The sequence below is a fragment of the Nelumbo nucifera genome, chromosome 1 (assembly GCF_055504915.1).
Source record: "Nelumbo nucifera cultivar China Antique chromosome 1, China Antique-T2T, whole genome shotgun sequence".
Lineage (NCBI taxonomy): Eukaryota > Viridiplantae > Streptophyta > Magnoliopsida > Proteales > Nelumbonaceae > Nelumbo > Nelumbo nucifera.
In genome coordinates, this window is record NC_142649.1 from 96,911,314 (window position 1) to 96,924,692 (window position 13,379).

At 40.9% G+C, this 13,379-nt stretch overlaps 1 pseudogene; it reads right to left on the minus strand.

Moving 5' to 3' along the window:
- Nucleotides 1-2,448: 2,448 nt before the first annotated feature.
- On the minus strand, nucleotides 2,449-4,473 carry LOC104610598 (putative carboxylesterase 2 pseudogene; annotated as a pseudogene).
- Nucleotides 4,474-13,379: the final 8,906 nt, after the last annotated feature.

Sequence of the window (13,379 nt, forward strand, 5' to 3'; positions counted from 1 at the left end):
ATCACACTTCATCACTTATCTTTTGGGGCGAAGCGGCTTTTCCCAGCGTCGCATCGGGTGAGTCTGCAATATCTCCTTTAGGACCACTTGGTAGAGCTGGTGTTGGCAGGCCCAACCAAGGAGGCTGCTTGCCTGGTTTCTTCACTCGAGACATAGGTAGAGTCTCGAGCTTCTGAGGTGCAAATCCTCTTTAGGGTGGTGGTCCCATGTGCTTGGGTGTTGGTAGTGTTTGGGGCGTGCTAGCAGAGGGGCTCCTACACTTGATTCCATTTCTTGTTTTGGTTCGGGTCGTCGGGCTGTTGGTTTAGAACTACGATGGGTGCAGGGACCTAACCAACAACCTACTATTGAAGCTATTATGATGGTTGCAACATCTATTGGGTACTACTACTGCATCCAAGCCATTGTAGTGAGACAAACTTCCTAGCTTTTTATTTGCATGTTGATGCCATGGATGTAATGCACCAGTTCCTGAAACTATTGGTTGTTTACCCCAATGGGAACCATAGATGGCTTGACCTACGGATGAGGCACAGTTGAAGTGGGAAAGGGAGGCTTTGTCTTGGAAACACTGGGATGGTTGGTAGTGTCAAGGAGATGGAGATCTGCCCTATCTCGATGTTTTGTGTTGTCACATTGTGGACAAACTAGTTTTTCCCCCAGTCGAGGTGCCTTCAACTTGGGTGTTGTCGGCGTTGTTGTTGTTGTTGTTACTAGATGAAGCCATTGCTAAATTACTCTGGGAGTTGGAGAGAACTTAGCTTTTCCGTAGCCATTCCCATAGACGGTGCCAATTGATGGTGCATGATTCGGTGCTCCCTACTGGAGGACAACTTAAACGTTGGGCTGACGAGGTCGGCTAGCCAAGCTACAAGAAGACAATGGTCAAAGTATCTGGGTGGGCACTCCGATGCTTAAGTTAGTGAAGAGCTTTGAGAAAGCTAGAAAGTGAGAGAGGAAGAGAGTCCTAGAGCTAAATCACGCGTACCTTTGGTTGAAGTGGGTGCCTTTATATAGGCATCAGTAGTTGTGTGCTTCACATAGCATGTTCGAGATCTTCGAGAAATCTGGCTTATCGGTCTACCACACTTGGAGACGGTTTTCATGTAAAGTGATAGAGTTTATCAAGTTACCTCCGAAGTGGGTGACGTGATCGGCAAGGCAGTGTGATCCCTGAGGATTCAGAGACAATAAGTCACACGTAGTGGAGGTCAGTCATCATGTCATGCAGGTCGCCAGTTGGGCTTTAGTTAGGTCAATGGGACCTCGGTGGGAGGTCACCCCTTGTGTTGAGGTCTTTGGCTCTGACCTAAGGTCATTAGCTTGATCCTGCCAAGATGGTGAAGAAATACTCTCAAGGTGAGCGAGGTGTATCCGACGTGGCTCCTGGATGGACTCTGTCATCTTGGTTATAGCATATTGTTGCCTACGTGGCACCAGGGTGTTATGCAACGGTTTAGAAGTGCCACATGTCGAGATATCACTAAAGGGGATGGAGATCTGCCCTGTCTAGACGTTTTGTGTTGTCACATTGTGGACAGACTAGTTTTGCCTCCAATTGAGGTGCCTTCAAATTGAGTGTTGTCGGTGTTGTTGTTACTAGATGAAGCCATTACTAAATTAGTTTGGGAGTTGGAGAGAACTTAGCTTTTTCGAACATGTTCCCATAGACGATGCAAATCACATGTACCTTCTTTGGTTGAAGGGATAGGCATCAGTAGTTGTGAGCTTCACATAGCATGTTCGAGATCTTTGGAAGAACGTGGCTTATTGGTCTACCACACTTGGAGACGGCGACGTTACCTCCGAAGTGGGTGACGTGATCAGCAAGGCGACGTGATCCCTGAGGATTCAGAGACAATAAGTCACACGTAGTGGAGGTCGGTCATCACGTCATGCAAGTCACCAGCTGGGCTTCAGTCAAGTCAATGGGACCTCGGCGGGAGGTCACCCCTTGTGTTGAGGTCTTTGGCTCGGCCCTAAGGTCACTGGCTTGGTCCTGCCAAGGTGCCTACATGTTGGCCCTGCCAAGATGGTGAAGAAACACTCTCAATGTGAGCAAGGTGTGTCCGACGTGGCTCCGAGATGGACTGTCATCTTAGTTAAGGCATATTGTTGCCTACGTGGCACCAGGGTGTTATGCAATGGTTTAGAAGTGCCACATGTCGAGATATCACTAAAGGGCCGAATCCCCTATCATCAATTATATTTTTATAATTACTGGATTTGTTGTATTTTTATTATATTTATTATAATATTTGTTATAAATTTATTTTCAATAATTATATAATTTTTTATAAAATTTTAATAATTATTAAAAATTAAACTATTGTGATGCATTAAAGATTAGAGTGCATTATACGGGTCTAAAAAGGGTTTTAATAAGACAGAAAAGCTTTACTGCATTGGCTCTTCGATTAGATTGGACTAAGGCCGTTGATAGAACTATTTATACCGAATTTATTTATATTAGTCCTTTTGCCCTTTATTATTTCCATTCAAACTTGAAAGATTTTAATCAGGTCCGACAAATTGATATATACTGAAGAAGTAATTAGCCCCAGATTTCCATACATGAAGAACCAAATTACAAAGTTTCCCTACATTTTCCTTTCTTTCCCTACCTTTCCCTTCAAGCCAAACATAGCCTTAGTGACAGTGTGGGAGCCTTGTTTACTGGTTCAGAAAAGAAGCCACTCCCTTTAACATGGCCACGGCCTTCTCGCTGTCAGGCGTGAACAGATGGAAATCATGGTCCTCCCCTTCTTCTTCTATGAGCTCTGCCACTCCTCCCCATCCACTCTTCCTCAGCGTTTCGTAATAAAACAGACCACCCGGTTCTCTTAGATAATCTTTCTCTGACACCCAAACACCGACGCGGTTGCATGCCAGACTCGACACTCTTGGATCTGCTGCTGGGTTTATCCGTGGGTCGTTGCATCCAATCGTTGACGGACACAAGTAAAGCCACAGCTTGCCTACCTTGGCCATCTTCTCCTCGTCGCTTGCCTCAGGACCAAGCGGCTCCTTCCCCTCGAAGTATGGATGGATCAGCGCTAACCCCGAGATCTTCTTGACACCATCGACCCCGAACTCGCCGCCTATCCTTACAGCGACAGAGTGTGCAAGATTGGCACCTGCACTGTCCCCTGCCAAGAACACTCGATCCAAGTCCCCGTGGTCGTTTAACCAGGCCTCAGGGCCGTCCCCTTTGGAATGGGAGGCAACCCATTTGAAGGCTGTAAAACAGTCATCGTAGGCTGTAGGAAGAGGGTGTTCAGGGGCTAGTCGGTACTCCACAGACACGGCGACGACGTCGGCCTCGGCGACTAGCGAACTGACATAACGATGGTAGATGGTAGAGAAGGCGTGGAAGTAAACGAGGACGGGAAGTTTCCGATGTGGGTGATCGGTGATTTTTATGTTTGGGAGGAAAATCCGTGCAGAGACGCCTTTCGGTGTGATAACGACGTCTTTGGACGAAACACCAGAGTGAGAATCGAGGGATGGGGGAACAAAATCAGGGATTACACACTTCTCTACGCGCCCGTCTTTGTATATTCTAATGTATGGGAAGAAATCATGGGCTACTTCAATCTTGCTTGAATCCATGGATAAACAGTTGAACCAGAGCCGCGGGGGAATGGGGGAAGGTGGAGAGAGAATCAGACTAGCTGTCAAAGGAATATGAATAAAAGATAATATTTTTGGTATTTGATTGGGTTTTTAGCAGATAAGGGCAACTTTTTGTCCAAATAAAAGATAACATTTTTATAAAATAACATTTTTGAAAAATATCAAGCAAGTTCAATGACATTTCATTGTCTTCCTGTAAACAGGGCACAGGCGGCATTGCGGTTGCTGTTCCAGTCTTGAGAGCTCTCACCAGGGGCTTAATTGCTCCCGAGGAGGCCGCCAGAGCTGTAGAGCTGTTCCCCTCAAGCCTCCGTAACAGGCGGCCTTATTTTGAGAGCTCTGGCGGCCTCTGTAACAGGCAAGACGATGAGCAAGTGGTTACTGTTCCGGTCTTGACAGGAAGGGTTTAATTGTTCCCGAGGAGGCCACCAGAGCTGTTTCGCCAGGCCTGTTACAGAGGCCGCCAGAGTAGGGCACAGGTGGTGTTCTCCCGGCAATGTCTTTTATATGCTCAGCTTCCGATGCTCGGCGGCTTCTGTAACAGCTGCTGCCTCGCCCCATCTGGAATGACGACAGAACATTCAGGGCATCCTGGTTTGTATTGCAGTTACACTGGCTTGTATCGCACTAGATTCGCCGTCACTTCCTGACTTGTCACCGGTTTATCACGCACTAGCTCCACACCTGGCAGCATGTATTGTCCAACCACAAAGAAATTACTGCTATTAAGTCAGGCACAAACAAAAAACTTAAGGCTCTGTTTGGAAAGAATATAAATACAAATATGTACAGCTTAAATACATACAAAAAACACAAAATATAAGGTTTTGCACCCCAAGACGTGAAGAAGCTAAACAAGCAACTTTGAAGCAACCCCGGCTGTCACGAATTAAAGCCCCGTAACTAGTTTTAACCAAAGACAAAAAACCTCTATCAGCATTAACTTTAATCCCACCAAATCGGGGAGGGGTTCAAAAAGAAACCCTGTTGGACTGGAGTTAGAGAGTTGAGTTGGCTGATTGGAGTTTTGAGGCAAAGCCTCCACTGCATCTTTTTCATCATCCTGTTCAACATAATAATGCCATCAGCCAGAGAAATATCAGGGGATGTCTGATTGAAAACAAATTTATTCCTGGACTTTCAGATTATCTACACAGTTAGAAGGTGTAATTGGTCCTTAGGGAGATGACTTCTTTATTCCCAGAACTAGCAGAAAGCCATGCAGTGAAAGGAATGGGGCGATTGTGGAATCTGAGGGATGGATTTAAAAGGGATAAGGAGCCAGATTTGTTTTTCATGGTCACATAAACAAAGGACATGGAGTGCTAATTCTTCCTCTTTTTGACAAATCTTACAAATGGTTGAGCTCACCAAACCTCTTTTGAATCTGTTTACGTTTACAGCAATGGCTTCATTAAGACATTTCCAAATAAAAGTTCTAACTTTCGGGTCCATAGGAGCATACCAGACCTTGCTCCAAACTGATTTGATGGGAATTGAAGCATTATTACTGTTAGAATTAGTTCCCTGAATGGATTTAGAGATAAAATAAGCAGATCGATCTTATCGAGAAAACACCTTTGGAACCAGGTAGCCAGAAGAGCCTATTTGGCCGGGGGTTTTCAGCAATAAATGTGGCTCACCACTGTCTCAGGAAAGAGTGATCTCAACAGATTTACTCCAGCATCTATTCTCACGATCAATGAGATCTGATACCATTTGCGGTGAGGGCTGAGAGGGTCTAGGACCGACTAGTCTTCCTCCTAGTGTGGGGAACCAAAGGTCATCCCAAATAGAGATGGAATGTCCTACATTAACATCCCAACAGTAGGCTTTTTGGATAACCTCCCTCCCCACTAGGATACTTCTCCAGCCCCATGAGTCAGAATATCTAGGGGGCATTCTTTTTTTGGATTTTGAGAGAGGGAAAAGTTGGTTAATGGGATTTTGGTTCCCATTGACCAAGAATTTCATGTTCTTTTTTCAGGTTTATGTGGGGACGAGTGAAAGTTAATTTTCTTGTGTATTAGGTAAGTGATACCTATCTCCTAGGAGGGTAAATAACTTTTCCACCCGGGAAGAAAGTTACCAAAACTTGAATGGGACAAAAATGCCCTTTTAATAATGGATTTTTATGATTAAAATGACCATTGCCTTATTTACATGAGAAATAAAAGAACATGGGTAAATGCACTTACCCGGGTAAGTGTTTCCCAGGAAAGACTTACCCAAGTAACTATATTTACCCAGGTAAATAACTTACCAAAAAATAAACGAGGCCCTAAAGTCATCTTTTAAGTTCTTATTTTTTATGTACTTGGCTCTAATTACCTTAGCCCATAGAGAGTCTTCACCAAATGTCACTTTCCAGGCAAGCTTTTCCAGGAGGGCAAGGTTATGAGTGTGAGGGTCCGTGAAACCCAATCCTCCATCTAGTCTGTTCTTGCAAACTTGCTTCCAATTAAGCCAATGCATTTTGTTATGTTTGTTTTGAGTCCTTCGGTCCTTCCCCACCAGAAAAGCTTGTAGAGCTTTGCAATACCTTTAGGGGCTAGGAAGCATGACATGACATAGGAAGGGATAGTAGATATAACTGACTTTAGAAGGACTTCCTACCTGGTCGAGGAAAGGAAAACATTCAGCCAGGAGATGGATTTTGATTGTATTCTATCCACTAGATTAGAGAAGAATTTTTTTCTTTGACCTTCCAAATTCAGTTGGGAGGCCCAAGTAATTGGAGGGCCTAGAGACTAGTTTGAAGTGAAGGCCATTTGCAATCACCTTCTTAAGCTTTGGGTGAATTTTCTTGCTAAAATAAATCTCAGATTTTGTAAAATTCACATGTTGACCTGAAGCTTCCCCAGAAGCCTTAATTGTTTCCACTAATACTTCTCTCTCATGGAGAGATGCTTTAGTAAACAAGTAGTTGTCATTTGAAAAGAACAAATGGGAAATGGTAAAACACTAGAGAGAAAGAGAAATATCTGAGAACAAGCCACTATTAATAAGAGTATGAAGCTTCTTTGAAAGCATTTCAGAACAAAGCAAGAAGAGGTAAGTGGAGAGGGGGTCCCCCTATCAGAGGCCTCTGAGGGAGTGAACTGCACACTTGTTGGAGTCTTCTGCTACATTTGGTTCGGTTAAAAATTTGTGCTTAAATTTTGAAGCATTGAAGAATGGTTTGGACGAGTTCAATGGGTTAGGCATGAAATTGCCACCCCTAGGTCCTGCTACCTGTTTATTAATTTTTTGGATTATTGTTAACGACTCTTGGATATTCAAGACTATATATAGTTTTTACATTTTTAATTAATTTAGTATTAACATTTCCAAACAAAAACAAAAACTAAGAGTAATCACTGGCGTCCTCTTCCTATCAACTTATTGCTTGAGTATAATTCAATCAAAAGGAAATTTGCAATAAATGAAGTAGATACCAGAGAAACTAATTGCGTCACTGGTCAAGGACTTCAGTGTCAAAAACATTCATGAGAGAGAGAGAGTTTCAGTCTTACGAGGAAAGATCTCCATTAAGCTTAAGTAGTAGTAAACTGCAACCTCAGCTACAGAGAGCGCTAGCAATGGGGTTTCTTGATACATATCAGCTGATATGTATTGGTTTTCAAGGTCATTGATATGCTAAATATAGTGATTTTAGGACGAGAGGCCTTATTTAAAAGAAAAATACCAATCCCCATAAATTGCCTGGTTGAAAGCTTAAAGCCTAAAACAAGTTATATGGATATTTTTAATACATAATGTTTGCATATCATGTTTTTATATGGATACTTTAAGTTTGAACCTTCATGAACTCATTCGTAACATATATGTCGGGTTCATCAACTCAATGATAGTGTATCGGTGGGTGAATCATCTATGGTCTAACGTGCATGGCCTTGTGAATGATTAGAGTGATTGATATTGAAGCACATTTATTGAACAACCCACTTGTAAATTTTGAGCTCAATCTTCTTTATTTTTGGCTTCATGGGACTATACAATGAGAGTAGCCCAGCCTAGAGATGGCAATTTTCCCCATCTCCGATGGGGACCTGACTTCGCTGACCCGATGGGGTTGGGGATGGGGATTGTTTTGGCATGATGGAAACGGGGACGGAGATTAATAGGAATCCCTGGTCGGGGTCGGGGTCGGGGATGGGGATTGAGGTCATTGCCTCGCTCCGACCCCATATATATTTATATTAAGTAAATTTATTTTTCAAAAAAAAAATGTTACCTGAAAACATTTCGGGGATTTGGGTCCCCGCGAGGAACCCATCCCCGTTGGGGATCGGGGATGGAGGACAAATTTTATCCCTGGCGGAGATCAAGGCCAAGGATGGGGGTTAATTTCAGAATCAGGGTCAGGGACAAGGAATATGACCAACGCACCGAACCTGCCATTTTGCCATTCCTAGCCCAGCCCCCCTACACATTACCCCTTAAACCCTATTCGCATTTTGGTAAGTTATTTACCCATGTTCTTTTATTTCCCATGCAAACAAGACAATGACCATTTTAGCCATAAAAATTCATTATTACAAGGGGCATTTTTGCCCCATTCAAGTGTTGGCAACTTCCCCCCCGAGGTGGGAAAGTTATTTACCCACCTAGGTGAAGTGATACACAGAAAAATAAACTTTGACTGGTCCCCACATAAAGATGAAAAAAGAGCATGGGATTTTTGGTCAACGGGAATCAAAATCCCATTGACCAACTTCCCCCCCTCTCAAAATCCAGAAAAAGCACACCCCCTTAGTGAAAATTAGATTTGATCCCAAGAGCCAGATGGAAACGGTGAAAGTGATTCTTGCCTAAAACTAGAAATTGTCAGTTTGGCTTGCAGGAATAAGGGTTTAGAATTGAAATTGGGATCCAATTATCATTCTTAGTGGAATAACATTCCTCCATTTGAGGGATCCATTCCCTCCTTTGGGAATGGAAATCCTATCAGCTGATATTGATTCTGACTCTTGTCTGAACCAAACAGGCAGGAGAATAGACCACTCCAATTCTCATTCAGGCCACGAACCAAAGACCATAAATTCCTTTCTCAATATATTAGGGCAATTTCTATTGATACATTTCAAAATTTCATCCCTTGTTTTGTTCCAAATTAAGTTGTGGAAATTGATACATTTTAAAGCAATCAGAAGATAAGGTTGTATCAAAGTTCAATGTCTTTGCTTCTTCACAAAGAGCAATCAGAAGATAAGGTTGTATTAAAATTATGTGTCATTGCTTCTTCACAAAAAAAAAAAAAAAAAGACTAACACAACAAGTACTGACAGCCAAAATCAGATGAACTATATTTTTTCCATAACTTCTAGGACAGCCCTGTTTCAACAAATACATCTTAGCATCCAAACATGCACTATAAACAATCCAAGATAAAACCATGCAATTAATGGATGGATTTCTAATAGTTCGAACCATTTCTCCGTGAAACTAAATAAGTATCACTGATAGCAAGGAAGCAGAATGTTGGATTATTACTGAAGAGGATATGTTATATATATGTAAACCTATTTACCCTTATCCAATTCTTAATAATGTTGTCATTTGATTCCGTTGTGCTCAACTGAACAATCTAAAAAGGAAGCCTTTGTTTCAAAGAAAGATTTGCCAATTGGACATGCTAAGAAGTGAAAGGAATATATTAGATTTGTTTTTCCCTCAATTTCTCAAATTTCCTGAATGTGCTCATGTATTACTGTAAAAGCTCCCACATCCTTCCAACATCAATGCTGGCTGTAGCTTGAAATTCATGCCAATCTCCCAATTTAAAACTATAACTATTATACTTGTGCATGTCAATTGACTAGAAAGAAGTTCCATTCCTACAGACATTATGAACTGTTAATTCAATGATATAGAACTTCCATTCCATTAAAGTTTAAAATTCTACTAGCCTTTTTCAAGGTGATGAAATGTCTCATCCATGGCAACAATTTAAGAGCTCTCCATTATCATGTCATGTCTATAAGATTTTCATTTGCATACAACTAAATGTGATCTTTTACCAGAAGAAATGGAGGTGCTGTGCAGTTGAGATTCCGACTGTTGCAATGGCGGTTCGGTGTTGTGTGGAGTCGATGGGGAGGGAGAAGAAAAGAGAGATGAAAATAGAGCAGGTTACTTAAATTTGAGAGCTTTTTGAGCCCATACTGTCATTAAGTCTAGACTCTATTAAATTTGAATGTTATAGAAAGATAAATGGAACATGGCTTCTTTCCATTGGTAGGGACAGAAAATTTTTTGCCCCATAGGAACAGAGGATGCAGTTCAAATTTAGGTTGTTCTCTCCGTTTCCAAAATTAGGGCCTTCTGGTGTTTGTCGTTTTGATAACAATAGGGTCTAATTTCTTAAAAACTTATTTGTTAGATGGATGTTAGATCTCATTTGTATTAGTGTTTGAACTTTATCTTTTTTTCACTGCAATAATTACTTAAGGTGTCCCTAAACAATTTGACAATTACTTAAAGTATCCCTACTCTACTTACCCCTGAAGTTTTAGATATTCGAATTCCATTTAGTCTTGCCATTAAATTAGATAAAAAGACCTGTTTACCCTTGACTATTCTTTAAATTTTCAAAACATGCCTTCTCTTGTTTTCTCTTCCTGCCCTCTCCTTCTTCTTCTTCTTCTCATCCCCTCTCTTTCTTCATTCTCATTCTCATCCCCTCTCTTTCTTCTTCTTTTGTTTGTTGTTGTAGCTTAGCATGCACATTGCCTAGGGTTGGTTCCCCCAACACAGTCAGCTACCTTAACTGTAATGGTTAACTTGTACATCGACCCTATTAATCTTCAATCTGGATTAATATGATCGTGGTGGTTCTAGAGATTACAAGATTCAATCTAGAATTTTATGGCAATTCTGGTAATGCTAGCTTTGAGGCTAGAAATTTAGCCAGAGGCCTCTTGGAGTCTCCACTCACCATGAATTCAGGGTGGTGAATCCCTTGAAAAAGGTTTTCTGCTGAAATTCTTTTTATAGTGACTCCACATATCTGGCCTGCTCAAACCTAGATTCTGACATTCTAAGCTGAGAGAGGGAAGGGGTGAGGCACCTCTCTCTCGTATCTGATGAACCCCCTAACGGCATGAAACACAAATGCAACAATTTGGATGGGTTTGGGTTTCGTCTATTGTCTCAAGGTGTCATTCCCTTCTTCTGGCCGTAACCCAATAAGGGGGGTGCTACTGGAATTCCCTCCTTCTGACCTCTCTTGGGACCAGCTCATACTCAAGAATAGGAAGGTGCAAAGCTATGGATGGAACCCTAACCCTTCTCCATTGTCTCAGTCTGAATGGAACAACAAGAAACGAAAACTGATAATGAGACTTACCTACTTCTGAAAGGGGATGTAGACCAGAAAATTGTGAGTTATTCTACAACTCAAAGAAGCTATACTGTGGCTAAAGAAGGGCTGAGAAACCCTAAGGTGCTCTTGCGTTTTGGGCGGATTGCAGAATCAAATCATACTTTACCCATGCTTGAATCCGAACAGTTGCGACTTAGTCATCGGTGATGGGTTATATAATGGAGAGGAGAGAGACGAGCATTAATTTGAACGAAAGGATGGTGGGGTATGTTTGGATTGCTACAAATCATTAATGGCGGCCATGGATGCCTTCATTGTTCAAAAACCCCTTCTCAAAACAAAAAACGAAGATAAAAGGAAGAATAAAAAATCACATAAGAGAGAGAGAGAGGGGGGGAAGGGAGAAGCTGATGTGGCAAGAGCAAAATGGATGTGTCTTGAGAGGGAAGGGCTCTATTCGACTATGCTTTTCCCCGTGCCCTTGGGGGTGAAAGTGTTGGAAACACCCCATTTTTGTGCCATTCAATCTTTCTGCAACACTTCAAACTTCAAGCATTCTTCAACTAACCTATTAACCGACTTAGGGGCATTTTTGGAATTTTATAAAATTTGGGGCCTCAAGGATCCAAGACTATAAGTACATAGAGCCCAAAAATTTGAATCCAATGACACTAAGATCACCCAAATCTGACACCATTTACCCCTTCATCTTTAAACCCAAAGTCGAAATCAATTCTGATTGTCTGATTGGAGTCATTTTGATCATAAACCTCATTTTACATCAAATCAGTAATCCAAAGCCACAAGTACATAGAGCTCAAAAATCCAAATCTGACAACACCAAGATCACCCAAATCCGACACCGTTTATCCCTTCATCTCAAGACCTAAAGTCGAAACCGATTCTAATCGTCCAATTGGGATCATCTTTGATCCTGAACCCTATGTCTCATTAAATCTGAAATCCATTTTAGATGGATAGAACTCAAAATTCGAAGTCCAACGGTACCAAGATCGTCCAATTCTGACACTGTTAACCCCTCTATCTTGAGACTCGACACTAGACTCAATCTAGGCCTTCCGCTTTAAATCTCGTTCACTACAATTTCGAGCCTAGGGCATCTCACGATTAAACCTTTCTCCCAGCTTATAGAACCATCTTAAAATCCAAAATTTGGCCAGCTATGAACCTCCAATCAATTAAGCCAATCACCTAATCTTAGAATGTCTAATTTAGGTAAATTGGTAAAATCTTCCACTCATTATCTTGATTGATTTAGAGGATTTCTCTCGAAATTGTCTTGACAGCCCATTCTCTCAATCAATCTCCCTCCAAAAACCCTTTTAAACCTCAGCCTTGATCTCCATTATCTCCTAATCTTAACCCTTCATTCCCTTCTAGAATCCTCCTAAAACCTTTGTCCTATATCCCTCAATAAGATATCTGTTAGTATTGATATCCAATCAGGCTCCCCAGATTTTGCAATTGAAACTCCACCAATTTTATCATCACCAATGTTAAGAACCAATCTACAAATGTTACGGTATAATAAAATACATCCGATGGGTCAGTGGTCTACAATAGTCTCATAATCATTGTTAATTTGATTAATTAACAATGAGACCAGAATCCATATCGATGTAATGATGCAAATGTTATATCTTCACGATGACCTTTGGGCATAACTGGTAAGATTTTTCTGAAATCACCCCCTAGAACGACCATCTTGCCACAAAATACTCTATTACTTGCATTAATAACTTTTATTAAACCTTTAAGAGTGCAATCAAGAGCTTCAAAAGCATATCGATATGCTATTGGAGCTTCACCCCATATAATGAGATCTGTCACTTGTAACAACTCAGCCAATGCAAATCGATGACTTATAGAACAAGTTGACATTTCATTGAGATCAATTGGGATTTTAAACCTCGGGTGTGCAGTTTTACCTCTAAGTGATAATAAAGAAGCAATTCCAGATGTTGCTATTACAAGTACAACTTTTTTATCAGATATCAACTTTGAAATCAATGTTTTCCATAAATATGTTTTGTTGGTTCATCTGCTTCCATATACAAAGAAAAATCCACCAATGTTATCAATGCAAGTTTGCATGATTTTATCAAAAACTATTTTTTGTTCTGCATTTAAGTTATGATATAATCTTTCAAACTTTAACTTCAAATATGGAATATCATAACATAATTCTTTCTAGATTAACTTATTAATGTTTCCTTGTATAGAATTGGCAATCTTGTATAATCCTTCAATGATTTGCTATTTCCATTCAAAACTAATTCAATCTCATTTAATGCCTAATTTTTCATTTCTTCATTAGTTAACTATAATGTTAAATTTCCATATTCTCTTTAAGCCTTATATTGTATATCATCTGAAAGATTTTTCCAATACTTAT